The sequence below is a fragment of the Manis javanica genome, chromosome 3 (assembly GCF_040802235.1).
Source record: "Manis javanica isolate MJ-LG chromosome 3, MJ_LKY, whole genome shotgun sequence".
NCBI classification, from domain to species: domain Eukaryota; kingdom Metazoa; phylum Chordata; class Mammalia; order Pholidota; family Manidae; genus Manis; species Manis javanica.
This window is the reverse complement of record NC_133158.1, coordinates 181,047,878-181,064,668: the sequence shown is the minus strand read 5'-3', so window position 1 is coordinate 181,064,668 and position 16,791 is coordinate 181,047,878. Positions and strand designations below refer to the sequence as shown.

At 40.8% G+C, this 16,791-nt stretch overlaps 1 long non-coding RNA gene across 1 annotated transcript; it reads right to left on the bottom strand.

The window, feature by feature from the left end:
* Positions 1-4,076: 4,076 nt before the first annotated feature.
* LOC118971068 (uncharacterized) lies at positions 4,077-6,777 on the bottom strand. Its single transcript, XR_005059339.2, has 4 exons — positions 6,636-6,777; positions 6,231-6,258; positions 5,703-5,811; positions 4,077-4,215 (listed from the first exon to the last, which is right to left on the bottom strand). It is a non-coding gene; the product is annotated as an uncharacterized lncRNA (long non-coding RNA).
* Positions 6,778-16,791: the final 10,014 nt, after the last annotated feature.

Below are 16,791 nucleotides of genomic sequence, written 5' to 3'. Positions count from 1 at the left end.
GCCCAGAAGCTCCTGTCTCTGTAGCTGCTCAGCCCCTGGAGTGATGTCGGGGATCACAGGGGAGTGGCGCTGGTGTCTAGGGGGAGGAATGAGTTGTTTCCTGATTCCCATCTGCGGTGCCTGTCTCCAGTGTCAGAACCAGTGGGCTGAGCACACAGGTATAAGCCTCTGTGCTTTGTGTTTGTAGCTTCCATAGGCAGGGCCTCTTTCCAGCTGGCCTGAAACCAGGGGAGGTACTGCCAGTTTGAGAGCCTCTGCTCACAGGCCAGGAGGAAGGTGCAGCAGGTTGCATATAATAGTGGGGGTCTCGGAACAGAGTAGGAGCCAGGGGGATGGAGTGCCTGAAGCTCCTGAAAGTTCCCAGCCTGCTGGGCAGAATGCACCCAGACAACTTTGTCCACCTATCTCTTCTCCTGAGCAGCAAGCTACATGCAAATCCTGCCCCTTCAGCAGCCCTCTTACTGCTAGGAAGCCTTTTAGTCCATCCACCTTTATTTTGTCCCAGAGCAGCTGGATGTGGGATTTCTGTCCTCCACAAATGGCTGGAATCTCAGTGTCTCCAAGTTTTCTGCCTGTCTTAGCTTTCCAACTCCAGTAATCTCCAGAGCACCTAGCAATGTAGCTTTGTGGTCCAAAAGCAGGTCTCTGCAGCTGGGTCTTCACCAATCCTAGGCTTCTACCCCCTCCCAGCTCTGTTTCTCTTCCTCCCACCCATGAACTGGGGTGGGGTAAGGGTTTAGGTCCTGCCAGATCTAGGCTTTGGTACGTTACCTTGTTTCTTGAGGTCTGCTCTGTTCTCCAGGTGTATGCAGTCTGGCACAGCCTTCTTTCCTGTTGCTCTTTTAGGATTAGTTGTATTAACTATATTTTTGTATTATATGTGGTTTTGAGTGGAGTTCTCTGTCTCATCTCTCTCTGCACTATCTTTAATCTGGGCTTGGTCTTCTCACTTTTTAAAAATAGTTTTTGCTATTCTTGGTCCTTCGCCTTTCCATCTAAATTTTAGAATAAGCTTGTCTGTTTCTACAAATCTTGCTGGTATTTTAATAGGGATTGTTTTGACCTATATATTAATTTGGGGAGAAGTGACGTTTTTCTTATGTTGAAACTTCCAATCCATGAATACAGTATATCTCTCCAAATACTGAGATCTTCGATTTCTTTCATTACAATTTCTAGTTTTCAGCATAAAAGTCCATTTTCAAGTTCTTTTGGCTTTATACCTACATATTTCCTTTATAAAGTAATCATAAGGGGCAGGTTTATAATCTTACTTTCCATGTATTCATTGCTAGTGTATAGAAATACACAGTACACTTTTGTATGTTTATCTATCCTACAACCTTACTCAGCTCATGAGCTGGTTCTAGAAGGTTTTCTTTTTGTAAATTTATGGAATTTTCTAAATAAGCTATCATGTTCTGTGCAAATAGAGTGTTATTTTCCAATTTATATGCTTTTTATCACCTTTTCTTGCCTTAGTGCTATGACTAGAACTTTAACTACTAAGTTGAACAAGAGTACCATGTTGAGTAAGAGTGATGAGAGCACTAGGTGGGGGTAGAAATCTAGGTTCTGCACTCAGCCTTTGCTGGGGTGCATGTTTTATCTGGATGAGGGTAATTATTATCAAAGAATTTTCTACCTTTCCAGGCTGTACATTTCATGATCCTTTGGCTAGAGAGAGAGGACTTTTCATAGGCCTATTCTTGTCTGTATCCCCTGACATTTCTGGGTTGCCCACTTTTGGGCAGGTGGACTGGGTTGCAGCCAGTCTGAAATAGGAGGCAAAAAGAAAACCCAGGGAGCTTACAGATGTGTTGTTCCTCAAGTCTTGAGGTCTCTGGCTAACCACCTTCTCTACATCTTTCAGAGCCTTCTTATGTTTGTTTATAATGTTCAAGGTCTTCAACTGTAAAGATGAAATAGTAGGAAGAGTAGGGATAAATGCATCTACTGTCTCTTACCTAGAACAAGATATTCACTTTTAAAGTGCATACAAATACTTCCTATTTTTGCTTCTTTGAAAAACTCCAAGACGAGTTTTCTAAAGATGATCCTTAATTGATAGTTCACTTGTTAGCCCTTATCTGAAAACAGGCACAAAGTCTCAGACCTACAATTTCTTGATGCTCCTAATGGATGCTATCTGGTCATAAGAATTTCCTCCTTAACAGAAGGAGGCTTTGGCATCTCTTCAGAGGCTTTCACCAACTCAGCATTACTCTTCAGATTGTCCATAACACAAAGGAAACACTTAATACAATTCATGGCCATTGAATCGCTATGTGTAGGATTTTGCCCCAGAGCCCTCAATCACACCATGAAAATGATCCGTGAGCTTCAAATGGAAACCCCAGTCCCCATTCTAAACCATTCCTACATTATAGTTATATTCTCTTTTAAGTGTTTCCATCTCTGGTGGTTCTTTGCAGAGATGGAAAGAGGAAGAGGAAAAATAAAAAGTCAATCTCATTGGTTCTGGGTGTTGGCACCCCTTGAGTCTTCTTTATTCTGAAGACTGGTAGAAATTGGCAACCCTATAGGAAGAAGAATGATAGAGGGAATATCCCAATCACACAATGGAAATAAAAAACGGACTTGAAGCTCCATGCTCAGCAAGTTTCCTCAGAAAAAGGAGATAATTGTCCATCATCTGAAGTACACTGCTGCCTCAGGCAATGAGCACTGAAATACATGCTGTGTTCTCGAGTGTTCCAAGCCTGCATCACAGAGTGATGAAATAGTCACAAAGCATTCCTGAAGGTTAGGAAGGGGCCCTCCCCTACTCCCAACCCCCAGACTGTGAGGTCCCACCACCTTCCTGGCCTGTAGATACCCCCTCAGACTTCTCTTGGCTTTCCTATTTGCCAGCCCTGTCCTATCTCCATATCACAACTATGCCTTAGTGTGATTTTCTGTTTATTCTATCCGTAACTCAGACAAGCTTTGTTCTTATAACCCAAGAAGCCCTTTACTCCTTGGAGACCTGGCTTTTCCACAGACTGAGTACCTGGAGTTTTCTCAGGAATTTTGCTAATTTCCAGGCACTAATAAAATGAAGACCTTTCTCTGAAGGTGTGACACAGATAAAATGCACACATCTCCAGCAAATTTTCACACACTTGAAACACCTGTGAAACTAGCATCCATACCAGGACACAGCTTATTCTGGGTACCCTGGATGCATCGCTGGACACTATGCCCACTGTCTCTGCACACCTCTACCCTGAGGGCCACACTGTGGCATCTTATGAGGGTAGGATGATTACCTGGAAAGTTTGAAGCTTTCCATTTGTATTAATGATCTGCATCCTCACCGTGACTGCTGAGATGGTTCTATTACTCACTACTCATTTTGCAGATGAAGACACTGGGGACGCACAGGGTGAGCTACTTGCTGAGATTCCAGGCAGTGATTAGCAGAGCCAGGATTTTTCTGGCTCCAGAATCATACTCCTGAACCATTGTGCTGTGCTGCCTAAAACTTCATGGTGACTGGAGAGAGTCTGAATCCAAGAAGACTGGATTCTGGGGAAGTAACCGCTCACCTCCACAAGGCTCTCTGCATGTGGCTGCCACATGCCCTTTTCTGTACATCTCATTGCTGATTGTTTTCTTTTTAATCTCTTCCCTGAATATAAAGCACGGTTTCATCTCTAGAGGGGCATTCACCTTCCTTCTCCCTGAGTTTCCATTTTCTCTCCCTATCTTTCCTCCCTCCCTCACTCCCTCCCTCCCTTCCTTCCTTATTCCATGGCCACCAGCCCTACACACTCCTTTTGCTCATCTTAACAGACAACTTTTTGGGAGGCCTTAGCAAGCTCCTGCCTCATTTCTCAAGGTTACACCACCCGCAAGCCTTTCATTTCCTCAAGCTCACCCTGCCGCCCCTGTCCCTGCTGAGCCTCTGCATCCCTCTGCTAGCTCGCTGTTCATCATCCTTCATGCCTAGACTCAAATGTCACTTCCTCCCATCATACAGTAGGTTAACTGCCTACTACCTGCTTCCATAGCTTCTATTACCTCCTCTCTCCCATTTTTATGCTACTGCCCACCTAGGTTTTACTCTCAGTTCCATTTGCCATCATCAGATGCTTGAAAAGGAAACTGTGATAATTTGAGACCTTTTCTTTGTTAGTATCTGTTCCAGGTAGTTTCGGGGACTTCTTACTTTCACAGAAAGTAGGTCTAGTGGTGGTAACTGCAATGGAACTATAAAATATAATTTAAAAAGGGAGTTTGAAGATGGCATCATAAGATCAAGATTTCTTCCTTTTTTTCTTTCTAATCTTCAATTTTATAAAATTAAAAAAAATAGAAATGGAAATATTACATATCATTTATAGGATCATTTAAGCATGTAAGTGTTCAGAGAAATGTTCCCCCTTTAAATATGTGTATCAACAAAAAAATAATTAAAATAAATGAATTAAGTGTCTAACTCAGTAAATTAGGAAAAAAAAAAAGAACAAAATAAACCTAAGAAAAGTACAAGGCAGGAATGAGTAATACAGGAAGAGAAAATGTGAATTAAAGCAGAAAGTTGTAAAATGAATTAAATATAGTTGATCTTTGAACAACATGAATTTAAACTGCAGGTCTACTTATATGTGGATTTTTTTCAATAAATACACTGGAAAAAGTTTTGGAGAACTTGTGATAATTTGAAAAAACATTTTCTCATCTCTAGCTTACTTTACTATAATATAGTATATAATACATATAACACAATATGTGTTCATCGATTGTTTATGTTACTGGTAAGGCTTCCAGACAACAGGAAGTTATTAATAGTTAAATTTTAGGGGAACCAAAAGTTATATGTGGATTTTCAGCTACATGTGGGGAATTGGCAACCCTAAGTCCTGCATTATTCAAGGGTCAAATATATATCCAAGTTCTGATTATTTGACAGAACCAATGAGAGAAATAATGCACTAGCTTTTCATTCAGGGAAAAAATAGGAGAATGCAAAAATCTACACATGCACAAAATTTTAAAGGAAAAATAAAACAGTTATAGAGGAAATTGAATCACAAGAGATTGCTTTGCTGAGCTTTATGTAACTGTATGTGAACACTTAGATGAAATGAATAACATTCTAGGAAAGTATACTTTACCAGGATTGACTTGGGAAAATGTAGAAAGTGTTAATAAATCAGGTACTAAGAAATGGAAAAAGTCATTAAAGAGCTAGCTGCCCTCCAAAAAGCACCAGGTTCAGATGTTTTCAAGAGGAATTCTCCCAAATCTTTCCAGAATAAATCATTCCAGTGTCATTTAAACTGTTTCAAGACATAGAAAAAGAAGAAAAGCTCACAAATTCTTTTCATGAAGGAAGTATATTAATACCAATTTCCATAAGGTTACACAGAAAAAAAATTGCCATTCGATCTCACTTATACTGATGCAAAAAGTCCTAAATAAATCTAAGAGCACACTGTTAGAAAAATATACCATAACCAATGGAGTTTAGTCCAAGAACGTATGATGACTTAATAACAGGAATGGCTCAGTAGGATGGCTTAAAACTAGAAAAATCTTTTTCATTGTTTTGTTTTTCAAAAAAAAATCAAAGAAGTTACATGGAAAAATCAGAACTTCATTAAATCTTTTAGTATGCATTTATTGTTTACTATTTTCAATTGAAGGTTTGTGACATAATTGTTTCAGTGTTTAGGGTTTCTTAAAGGTCTTACCAGGTCTTGATTGCCCCGCGAAGTTGGGTAGCACTGAAGACTGGCTCTGTTGTGTAGGGCTCTTGAGGCCTGTTGGTAAGCTCATTTTAGAGTAGTAGTGAGCTGGCCACTGAGCATGTGTAAGAGAAAAAGGGTGTTGGTCAAGGACCTGGTGCCCTAGAGTCCCACTTTCTCCTAAACCTCCTCCCACTGCAACAGGAGACAGTCAGCATTCACACGCCCAGCTGAGGTCAGGAGCTTAAGGGTTCGGATTGTCATGGAGCACAAAGAAAAGTGTGCCTTGCCTTTTGGCAAGATTCTTCAGGGACTGGCACTTACACAGTAGCAAAGGTGGCAGCTAATTTCTAAGACATTTAAAATGGTAATATTTTTAGATGCAGTCAAAGAGTAAATTGACATTTAGGTAGAGAGGGGAAGGCTGCATTATTGGGGGTGAGCATGCCCAGTACCATAGCTCAGTGATGGCCTAGAGGGGAATCAGCAGGAGGGTTGCACCCATTTTAAACATTTTCACCCTGACATACCTACCTGTGTATGTGACAGATGTCAGTGTATACTGAAAGAAAGACAGGGGTGGGGTGGGGGTGGGGGTGGGGGTGGGGAAGGAGAGAGAGAGGAGAAGGAGTGAGAAGAGATTTTATTTTTAAGAAAAGATCAATAATTAAGGATCAATTCTTTCTACAATGAATGCTTACTGGTTTCTGGTTTGCAGAAAAAACTTACAGAGGCTATTTCCCTGGAGGAATTCAGGAAGCCTCACTCCCTGCTGTCCTGACTGAGCCTTCTGAACGTTGTTGTGCTGGGCTGCATTGGCTAACTCATCACTCACAGAAGAGTTGGCCAGACAGAATGTAGGCAGACTTAAAACTTTTAAAAATATTGCATCATATTACCTGGGACAACTGGCTTTAATTCCATCGTTGGTGTACTCACCCATACGCTAGTGCTTTGAGGACATTGTCTTTGCTTGAGTTTCCACCTGTAAGCACCTGGTGTAGTAACAGAAGTGTAGAAAATAAGGTCCAGGAGAACCTGTTCTTCTGGAAAGTCTCTACTGTTGTGTCAGCTGTGTGGGAAGCCAGCCCTGAGAGAAAGCGCTCAAAGGCCACAGTAGCAGAGAGGGCTTGGCATTTGTTAGGCCTAACCCCTCCCTGCAGCCAGAATCTCATCACATGTTGTCAGGGCTCGAAGCCAGTTTCTCTTTACTCTCTTTCCACTGCGAAAAGAACTCCCCCAACTCTTCTTTCTTTTTTTAAAAAAATAAGAGCCTCTCTCAATGAAACTTCTCCTATTTTAACATTTTAAAAATGTGTCAGCTTTGTAAATGAAGAGTGACATCTGTTGTTTTGTTTCTATTTCTTTGAGACTGAGGTGCAGAATGTCTTTTTTATATTCTTATAACAATCATTTACATTATTTCTTTTATGATTTAACTATATATTTACTTTGCTCATATTTTCCTTTTGGCATGCTAGTGTTTTAAGAATTAATTTATAGGAAGTTCTTTATGACTTAAAATGATAACTTTTATATTTTTAATATTTTCATAATTTCTTTCCTAAATTATAACTCATCTTTTCGTTATTATTGGTTTTTATGGATATTTTAAATTTTATGTATTTGTATCATTCTATCTGAAATTTTGTTGTTTTTATTCATATGGATTTTTAAATTCTGGTAAAACTTAAATACCATTTATATGCTAATCCATATTTTTATATTCTTTAAGAAATATTTGACACATCTGAATTTTTGTTTATTGTGAATTCTGGATTAAAGCTAATCTTTATTGCCCTCTCAAATTGGCCATTCTCCCCATTTGTTCAATAATGCATCTTTCCCTCTTGGTTTATGATCCTTATAATATGCAAAATTCCAAGCATGCTAGGCCCTGTTTCTTTGGAACAGCTTTAATCATAAATTTCTTCCTAGTATTGAACTGAAACCTGTCACTGCCTTTCACTTCTTGAGGCTTCTGTCCCTGAAGGCCCCAAATATGAGGGCCCCTATCATTCTGCACCCCTGTCACTCTGTCAAATATGTGTTGAGTAGCTCTGTGGAGAGATGTCTCACTATTAAAGCACTTGCTAGGTCTTAGACTTTCTGCTTGTTATCTTCTTAGTGAAGGGAAATTATCCTTTCTGTTACAATCTGGCTGGGTTAGAAGCGATCTTGGTAGTTTTGAGGGCGGATTTCTCTAAAGGCTAGGTGTAGGGAGAGTAGCCGCAATTGTCAGAGGAGAAGCAGTTTTCAAAACGTGTTGGTTTTTAAAGGTTTGTAAAGAAATCAGCCCTACCCATAGGGATTTGGATGGGTGGGTGGAGAAGAAGAAACAGATGGTGGTTCTGAGTCTTGTAGGGAATTAGCTACTCCAAAATATGCTGCTCTGTCATAAAAATTATTTTGAGCTCAAGGCACTTGATTGCCTGAAATCCTTATCTGCCTTCTTAAAGTACCGTCTTCCCCTAACACTCATTTGTCGTCATTCCCCTTCCTGGGAGCAACTCCAATCTTCTCTTGTCAGAGAGGAGCAGTTGGCGTCACACCTAGACACTGTCACAAAACCATCACATTCCCACCTGTTTTCCTAAGGGTCCATTTATCTTTTCAAAAAGTTATTTGTTTATCCACAAGTGTCCTTTCTGCCCTGCACCCCAATTCTAAGAAATCATCTGTTCTCCCAGAAGTGCCCCTTTGCCCCTGCTTATCTCCTATTAAGATTTAAGTCCCAAATTCTGAGTCATGTTTTTCTGTAAACTCCACAAATTTATATGAATAAAAACCTGTCTGTTTTCTTACTCATCTGTCTCTGGTAAGTTTAATGTAAAGATCCCAAGAACTGAATGTGAGAGATCGGGCGAACGTTTTTTCCTCTCTGGTAGTCTATAAAGTGACCAGTGCTGGAAGGAGACCTGCCTGGGCACTCCTGAGACCAGCTTGCCTGTTTCCACCCTGGGGAAGAGACTGAGCATGTGAGTGTGGATTTATTACCTTGGTGTCTGAGCTTGTGACCTGTTGTGCTGGTAAGAGACTATCCCTGTGCATGAGAATCCAGGGGGTGGTATGGGTCTAAGCTCCAACAGGCACAGTCTGTGGCAATGGCAAATCGCAGTCATGGGACTCCTGCATTCCAGTGTCCTCATGCACTGGAGAAGGCTGGTTCCTTTGTGACTAAGCAACCCCCTGAAATTCTTGGGTAAGTCAGTCTGGGTGAGAAGGAAGCCTCAAGAGAGATATATTGAACCAACAGTCAGTGACGTTTATGTGTACTTAAGTAATCAATTAGAAAAAGTAAAGGATTTGACATGAATTTGTGGAGCAGTTCAAACCAGTTAAACTTGTCAAAACGGGTCAAATCAGATTAAACCAGTTAAACCAGATAGCTACTGGCTATCCTTCCCAAATATTGGTGTCTTCAGAATATTCTTATTCTTATAAAATCATCCTCAAAATGATGGAGCTTCCCAGCTCCTTCATCTCTCATATCATGTTCATTGCCAGCTTGCCAATATTGGCATTAAACTGTGGCAACTGAATTTTCCAGGTAATTCAATAGAGTTATCAGGTTGGCAATCACTCTTGTTCTGTGTAGGTTGTCTACACAGTACAAGTTGGGTATTTTCTGTTTATCTCTTCAGAGTCTCTCTGCAACTTCTCCACCTTGGTTGGAGCCTGGGAAGCAAGCACATTCCTGGCATGAGCTGCATCAATGGCTTCCTTGCTTTGCAGCCAGTGGAGGACACCGATGGGAGACCCAAAGGACAGCGGGTGAGTGAGGGCTGGGTGTTCAGTTCCCAGGTTCCTTCCTGCTCTGCCCTCTCTGCTCAAGGCCAAGCTCCTTCCGGGGGTGCCCTCCACCTCCTCTCTCCTGGCTCCCTTCTCTTGGTCCCAGAGATCCAGGACCAAGTCTTGTAGCATCCTTTGTTTAATCTTTCCCACACTTTGCAAAAAGTTTCTTTATTAAGCACTCATTAATTACCCCATTTGACGTTTCCATTTATTTCCTAGGAATATGCATTTGATGAAGCATTCCAGATGTTTCTTATGCACGTTATATTGGAGAATCATTGAATGGTGTTGAGGTGGCTGAAAGGAATTCCCACAAGCAATTTACACAACAGAAGCAGTTTGACATATATTATGAGAATATCCTCTTATCTTCCAGTGAGGGGACAGAGCTGTGCACACTGTTGTCCCACGATTGTCTGACTGGATATGTACATAACCAATAGCTCTGAAATGGACCTCCTCGTGGGCAGGTCCCACCTGGAAACCAGAGGCTGGGTAAAGAGGAGGCTGGGGCTTTGATAAGCCAGGACCGGTGGAGTTGCAGGGATTAAAAACTGAGCAGTTCTGACAGAAGCAGTCCACTCACATCCATCTCTGCTTGGGCCTTTGCCGGGGCAGCCATGGCCAGAAGAAGAGCTGGGTGCCAGGGTGACCAGAAAGCATGGAGGGGCCTGTGGCTGGGTAGGTAACCCAAGACACCCTGCCTTTTTAGAGCATGTAACAGGAAATGTTACCCTTAAGGTGGGAGGAAAGTAACATTTGTGGGAGTTGCTCTCCCATCACTTGTTTTGTTTAATGCAAAGGTCTTCTCAGGATGAACTTGTAGCAACCAACAGTACCTGTTTCCTGGACCACTACAGAGGTCTACCCACTGGGCCCTCCAAATTCTCTCTTCAGTCCATTCCCCTAGGGGCAGCCTGAGTGATACTCAAAAAAATGCAGACTGGACCGCCTCCCTTTCCCTGCTCAGTGCAGGCCAGGACTGGTTTCCTGGTGGACTTGGGAGGAAGTACACAGAGATAACATGCCCAGAGCACCATTTTCTTTATGTGCTTGTTTAGCTGCTTACTTATTTTCTGAAACTTCTGATCAGGTGACTTTGTTAGATGTGCAAACCAGAAGAGCTAAGCTCATGTGCATGTGGTCAGTGCGATACACATAAAAGAATGACCACCAGGTTGCTCAACGCAACCCAACCTGCTGGGAGGGGACAAGGCTGAATCTGTGCTGTTCAAGGCAAACATGATGCAAGCCTGGTATATAATTTAAACTTTTCCAGTAGCCACATTAAAACAGCCAGGTGAAAAAAAGTTTTAAACAGTCTTAACACTAAAGAATATGTAATAATGTCAGGTAAAGTTGTGTTCAACAGAAAATATTTTTATCTCACTTCAGATTTTTGGTTTCCACTTCACGAAAGTGTTTCTGTTGCCCTAGCCATGTTTCAAGCGCTCAGAGCCTCAAGGGGCTTGCTCGCACTATGGCCCTACACAATGCAGTCCTAAGGCTCAGCTGCTGCACCCATGGCACTGACCCAACTACAAAGGAGGCCCTCTGGTCTCCGCTGTGCTCTCATCTGCCTTAAGGATCTCTCTGCAACTCCTTCCCTCTCCCATTGACTGGTCCAGACGCAGGGCTCTGCTGGTCACAGTCTCCACTCCAGCCAGACTTCTCTTTCCCCTGTCATTCTGTATTATCCCTCCACAGGTCCCTTGGAAGGTAAGGAGATGGATTGAAGGCATTTTCAGGGAGGGGTGAATTAGGCTTCAGTCACTAATCTCCTATTCCAAATTATCCAGTAATTGCTGGAACGGGGTGAGAGCCCATCATAATGAACTCTGTTTCAGAGCTTTTACTTAATTCTGGAGTATAATAGTCAAGGACTCAGTTCAGAGAGCACAAAACTTCCTGCCCTTTCCTCTCACCTCCCTTGCTCCTACAAGCCAAGGTCTTAAAATCAGTCAGTGCAGCTCCTGTGAACAAATAATAAAATAGCTGCCAAATGTACAGTGTGAATGATATCAGACCTTGTATCCTGATATCTGCAGTCCCCAAAATGACCCTGCAAGGGAGCCATTATCAACCCCTTCATATGGGCTCAGAGAGTCAGCCAGGATGATGACACATGGCTCTGTCTGATCCTGAGCCATGGGCTACCTGGACACCAGGCCACCTCCAGTCCTTCAGCTGTCTGTAAGGTGAAGGAACATATCTGAGCAGCAAAGTTGTGTAAGAAGTGTTCTTCTAAGGGAGGCTCATGCAGAGCTGGATAGCCTTAGATCACAGCAAAGTGCAAACTGCTAAGAGCAGAGACCTCTTCTAGACACAAGGGCTGTCATCCCAACCAGGACAGATTCAGGGTTACCTGCAGCTCATAGAAATAATCCCCTAATTGCATTCTTGGGTTCTGTGATTCTGCTCCTGTTTTGTTCCTTCAGTTTTCCTTTGTTCTTATACTCCACATATGAGTGAAATCATTTGGTACTTATCTTTCTCCACCTGGCTTATTTCACTGAGCATAATACCCTCTAGCTCCATCCATGTTGTTGCAAATGGTAGGATCTGTTTCTTTCTTATGGCTGAGTAATATTCCATTGTGTATATGTACCACATCTTCTTTATCCATTCATCTACTGATGGACACTTAGGTTGCTTCCAATTCTTGGCTATTGTAAATAGTGCTGCAATAAACATAGGGGTGTATCTGTCTTTCTCAAACTTGATTGCTGCATTCTTAGGGTAAATTCCTAGAAGTGGAATTCCTGGGTCAAATGGTATTTCTATTTTGAGCATTCTGAGAAACTTCCATACTGTTTTCCACAATGGTTGAACTAATTTACATTCACACCAGCAATGTAGGAGGGTTCCCCTTTCTCCACATCCTCGCCAACATTTGTTGTTGTTTGTCTTTTCGATGATGGTGATCCTTACTGGTGTGAGGTGATATCTCATTGTGGTTTTGATTTGCATTTCTCTGATGATTAGCGATGTGGAGCATCTTTTCATATGCCTGTTGGCCATCTGGATTTCTTCTTCAGAGAACTATCTATTCAGCTCCTCTGCCCATTTTTTAATTGGATTATTTGCTTTTTGTTTGTTGAGGTGTGTGAGCTCTTTATATATTTTGGATGTCAATCCTTTATCAGATCTGTCATTTCTGAATATATTCTCCCATACTGTAGGATACCTTTTGTTATATTGATGGTGTCCTTTGCTGTATGGTAGCTTTTTAGCTTGATATAGTCCCATTTGTTCATTTTTGCCTTTGTTTCCCTTGCCCAGGGAGATATGTTCATGAAGTCAGTCATGTTTATGTCCATGAGATTTCTGCCTATGTTTTTTTCTAAGAGTCTTATGGTTTCATGACTTACATTCAGGTCTTTGATCCATTTCGAATTTACTTTTGTGTGTGGGGTTAGACAGTGATCCAGTTTCATTCTCTTACATGTAGCTGTCCAGTTTTGCCAGCACCATCTGTTGAAGAGACTGTCATTTCCCCATTGTATGTCCATAGCTCATGTATTGTATATTAATTGCCCATGTATGTTTGGGATAATGTCTAGAGTCTCTATTCTGTTCCACTGGTCTGTGGCTCTGTTCTTGTGCCAGTACCAAATTGTCTTGATTACTGTGGCTTTGTAGTAGAGCTTGAAGTTGGGGACTGAGATCCCCCCCCCCACTTTATTTTTCCTTCTCAGGATTGCTTTGGCTATTTGGGGTCTTTGGTGGTTCCATATGAATTTTTGAACTATTTGTTCGAGTTCATTGAAGAATGCTTTGGTAATTTGATAGGAATTGCATTGAATCTGTATATTGCTTTGGGCAGGATGGCCATTTTGACGATATTAATTCTTCCTAGCCACGAGCATGGGATGAGTTTCCATTTGTTAGTGACCTATTTACTTTCTCTTAAGAGTGTCTTGTAGTTTTTAGGGTATAGGTTTATTCCTAGGTATTTTATTCTTTTTGATGCAATTGTGAATGGAATTGTTTTCCTGATTTCTCTTTCTATTAGTTCCTTGTTAGTATATAGGAAAGTTACAGATTTCTGTGTGTTAATTTTGTATCCTGCAACTTTGCTGAATTCTGATATTAGTTCTAGTAGTTTTGCAGTGGAGTCTTTAGGGTTTTTTATGTACAATATCATGTCATCTGCAAATAGTGGCAGTTTGACTTCTTCTTTACCAATCTGGATTCCTTATATTTCTTTGTTTTGTCTCATTGCTGTGGCTAGGACCTCCAGTACTATGTTGAATAACAGTGGGGAGAGTGGGCATCCCTGTCTTGTTCCCGATCTCAGAGGAAAAGCTTTCAGCCTCTCGCTGTTCAGTGTGATGTTAGCTGTGGGTTTATCATATAAGGCCTTTATTATGTTGAGTTACTTGCCCTCTATGCCCATTTTGTTGAGAGTTTTTATCATGAATGGATGTTGAATTTTGTCGAATGCTTTTTCAGCATCTATGGAGATGATCATGTGGTTTTTGTCCTTCCTTTTGTTGATGTGGTGGATGATGTTGATGGATTTTCAAATGTTGTCCCATCCTTGCTTCCCTGCAATGAATCCCACTTGGTCATGGTGTATGATCCTCTTGATGTATTTTTGAATTCGGTTTGCTAATATTTTGTTGAGTATTTTTGCATCTACATTCATCAGGGATATTGGTCTGTAGCTTTCTTTTCTGGTGTGGTCTTTGCCTGGTTTTGGTATTAGAGTGATGTTGGCTTCATAGAATGAGTTTGGGAGTATTCCTTCCTCTTCTGTTTTTTGGAAAACTTTAAGGAGAATGGGTATTATGTCTTCTCTGTATGTCTGATAAAATTCTGAGGTTCATCCATCTGGCCCGGGGGTTTTGTTCTTGGGTAGTTTTTTGATTACTGATTCAATTTCGTTGCTGGTAATTGTTCTGTTTAGATTTTCTGTTTCTTTCTGGGTCAGTTTTGGAAGGTTGTATTTTTCTAGGAAGTTGTCTGTTTCTCCTAGGTTTTCCAACTTGTTAGCATATAGGTTTTCATACTATTCTCTAATAATTCTTTGTATTTCTGTGGGACTGTCGTGATTTTTCCTTTCTTGTTTTTGATTCTGTTGATGTGTGTTGACTCTCTTTTTCTCTTAGTAAGTCTGGCTAGAGGCTTATCTGTTTTGTTTATTTTCTTGAAGAACCAGCTCTTGGTTTCATTGATTTTTTTCTATTGTTTTATTCTTCTCAATTTTATTTATTTCTTCTCTGATCTTTATTATGTCCCTCCGTCTGCTGACCTTAGGCCTCATTTATTCTTCTTTTTCCAATTTCGATAATTGTGACGTTAGACTCTTCATTTGGGATTGTTCTTCCTTCTTTAAATATGCCTGGATTGCTATATACTTCCCTCTTAAGACTGCTTTTGCTGCATCCCACAGAAGTTGGGGCTTTGTGTTGTTGTTGTCATTTGTTTCCATATATTGCTTGATTTCCATTTTAATTTGGTCGTTGATCCATTGATAATTTAGGAGCATGTTGTTGAGCCTCCATGTATTTGTGAGCCTTTTTGCTTCCTTTGTACAATTTATTTCTAGTTTTATACCTTTGTGGTCTGAAAAGTTGGATGGTAGGATTTCAATCTTTTGGAATTTACTGAGGCTCTTTTTTGTGGCCTAGTATGTGGTCTATTCTGGAGAATGTTCCATGTGCACTTGAGAAGAATGTGTATCCTGTTCCTTTTGGATGTAGAGTTCTATAGATGTCTATTAGGTCCGTCTGTTCTAGTGCTTTTTACAGTGCCTCTGTGTCCTTACTTATTTTCTGTCTGGTGGATCTGTCCTTTGAAGTGAGTGGTGTGTTAAAGTCTCCCAAAATGAATGCATTGCATTCTATTTCCTCCTTTAATTCTGTTAATATTTGTTTCACATATGCTGGTGCTCCTGTATTGGGTGCATATATGTTTATAATGGTTATATCCTCTTGTTGGACTGAGTCCTTTATCATTATGTAATGTCCTTTATCTTTTGTTACTTTCTTTATTTTGAAGCCTATTTTGTCTGATACTAGTATTGCAACAACTGCCTTTTTCTCTCTGTTGTTTGCCTGAAATATGTTTTTCCATCCCTTGACTTTAGTCTGTGCATGTCTTTGGGTTTGAGGTGAGTCTCTTGTAAGCAGCATATAGATGGGTCTTGCTTTTTTTCCATTCTATTACTCTGTGTCTTTTGATTGGTGCATTCACTCCATTTACATTTAGGGTGATTATTGAAAGATATGTACTTAATGCCATTGCAGGCTTTAGATTCGTGGTTACCAAAGGTTCAAGGTTACCTTGTTTACTACCTTACTGTCTACCTTAACTCACTTATTGAGCTATTATAAACACAGTCTGATGATTATTTCTCTCCCTTCTTATTCCTCCTCCTCCATTCCTCATATGTTTGGTGTTTTGTTCTGTGCTTTTTTTAGGAGTGCTCCCATCTAGAGCAGTCCCTCTAAGATACCTTGTACAGGTGGTTTGTGGGACGCAAATTCCCTCAACTTTTGCTTGTCTGGGAATTGTTTAATCCCCCCATCATATTTAAATTATCATCATGCTGGATACAGTATCCTTGTTTCAAGGCCCTTCTGTTTCATTGCATTAAATATATCATGCCATTCTCTTCTGGCTTGTAAGGTTTCTGTTGAGAAGTCTGATGATAGCCTGATGGGTTTTCCTTTGTAGGTGACCTTTTTTCTCTCTCTGGCTGCCTTTAATACTCTGTCCTTGTCCTTGATCTTTGCCATTTTAAATATTATGTGTCTTTTTGTTGTCCTCTTTGGGTCCTATCTCTCGGGAGTTCTGTGTGCCTCCATAGTCTGAGCAACTATTTCCTCCCCCACTTTGGGGAAGGTCTCAGCAATTATTTCATCAAATACGCTTTCTATCCCTTTTTCTCTCTCTTCTTCTGGTACCCCTATAATGTGGATGTTGTTTCTTTTGGATTGATCACACAGTTCTCTGAATACTGTTTCATTCCTGTGGATCCTTTTAGCTCTCTCTGCATCAGCTTCTAAGCGTTTCTGTTCTCTGGTTTCTATTCCATCAATGGCCTCTTGCATCTTATCCATTCTGCTTATAAATCCTTCCAGGGTTTGTTTCATTTCTGTAATCTTCCTCTGGACATCTGTACTCTCCCTCTGGACATCATCCCTTAGCTCTTGCATATTTCTCTGCAGCTCTGTCAGCATGTTTATTATTTTTATTTTGAATTCTTTTTCAGGGAGACTGGTTAGGTCTGTCTCTGCAGCTCCTCTCTCAGATGTTGTCTGAACTATCTTGGACTGGACTAAATTTTTTT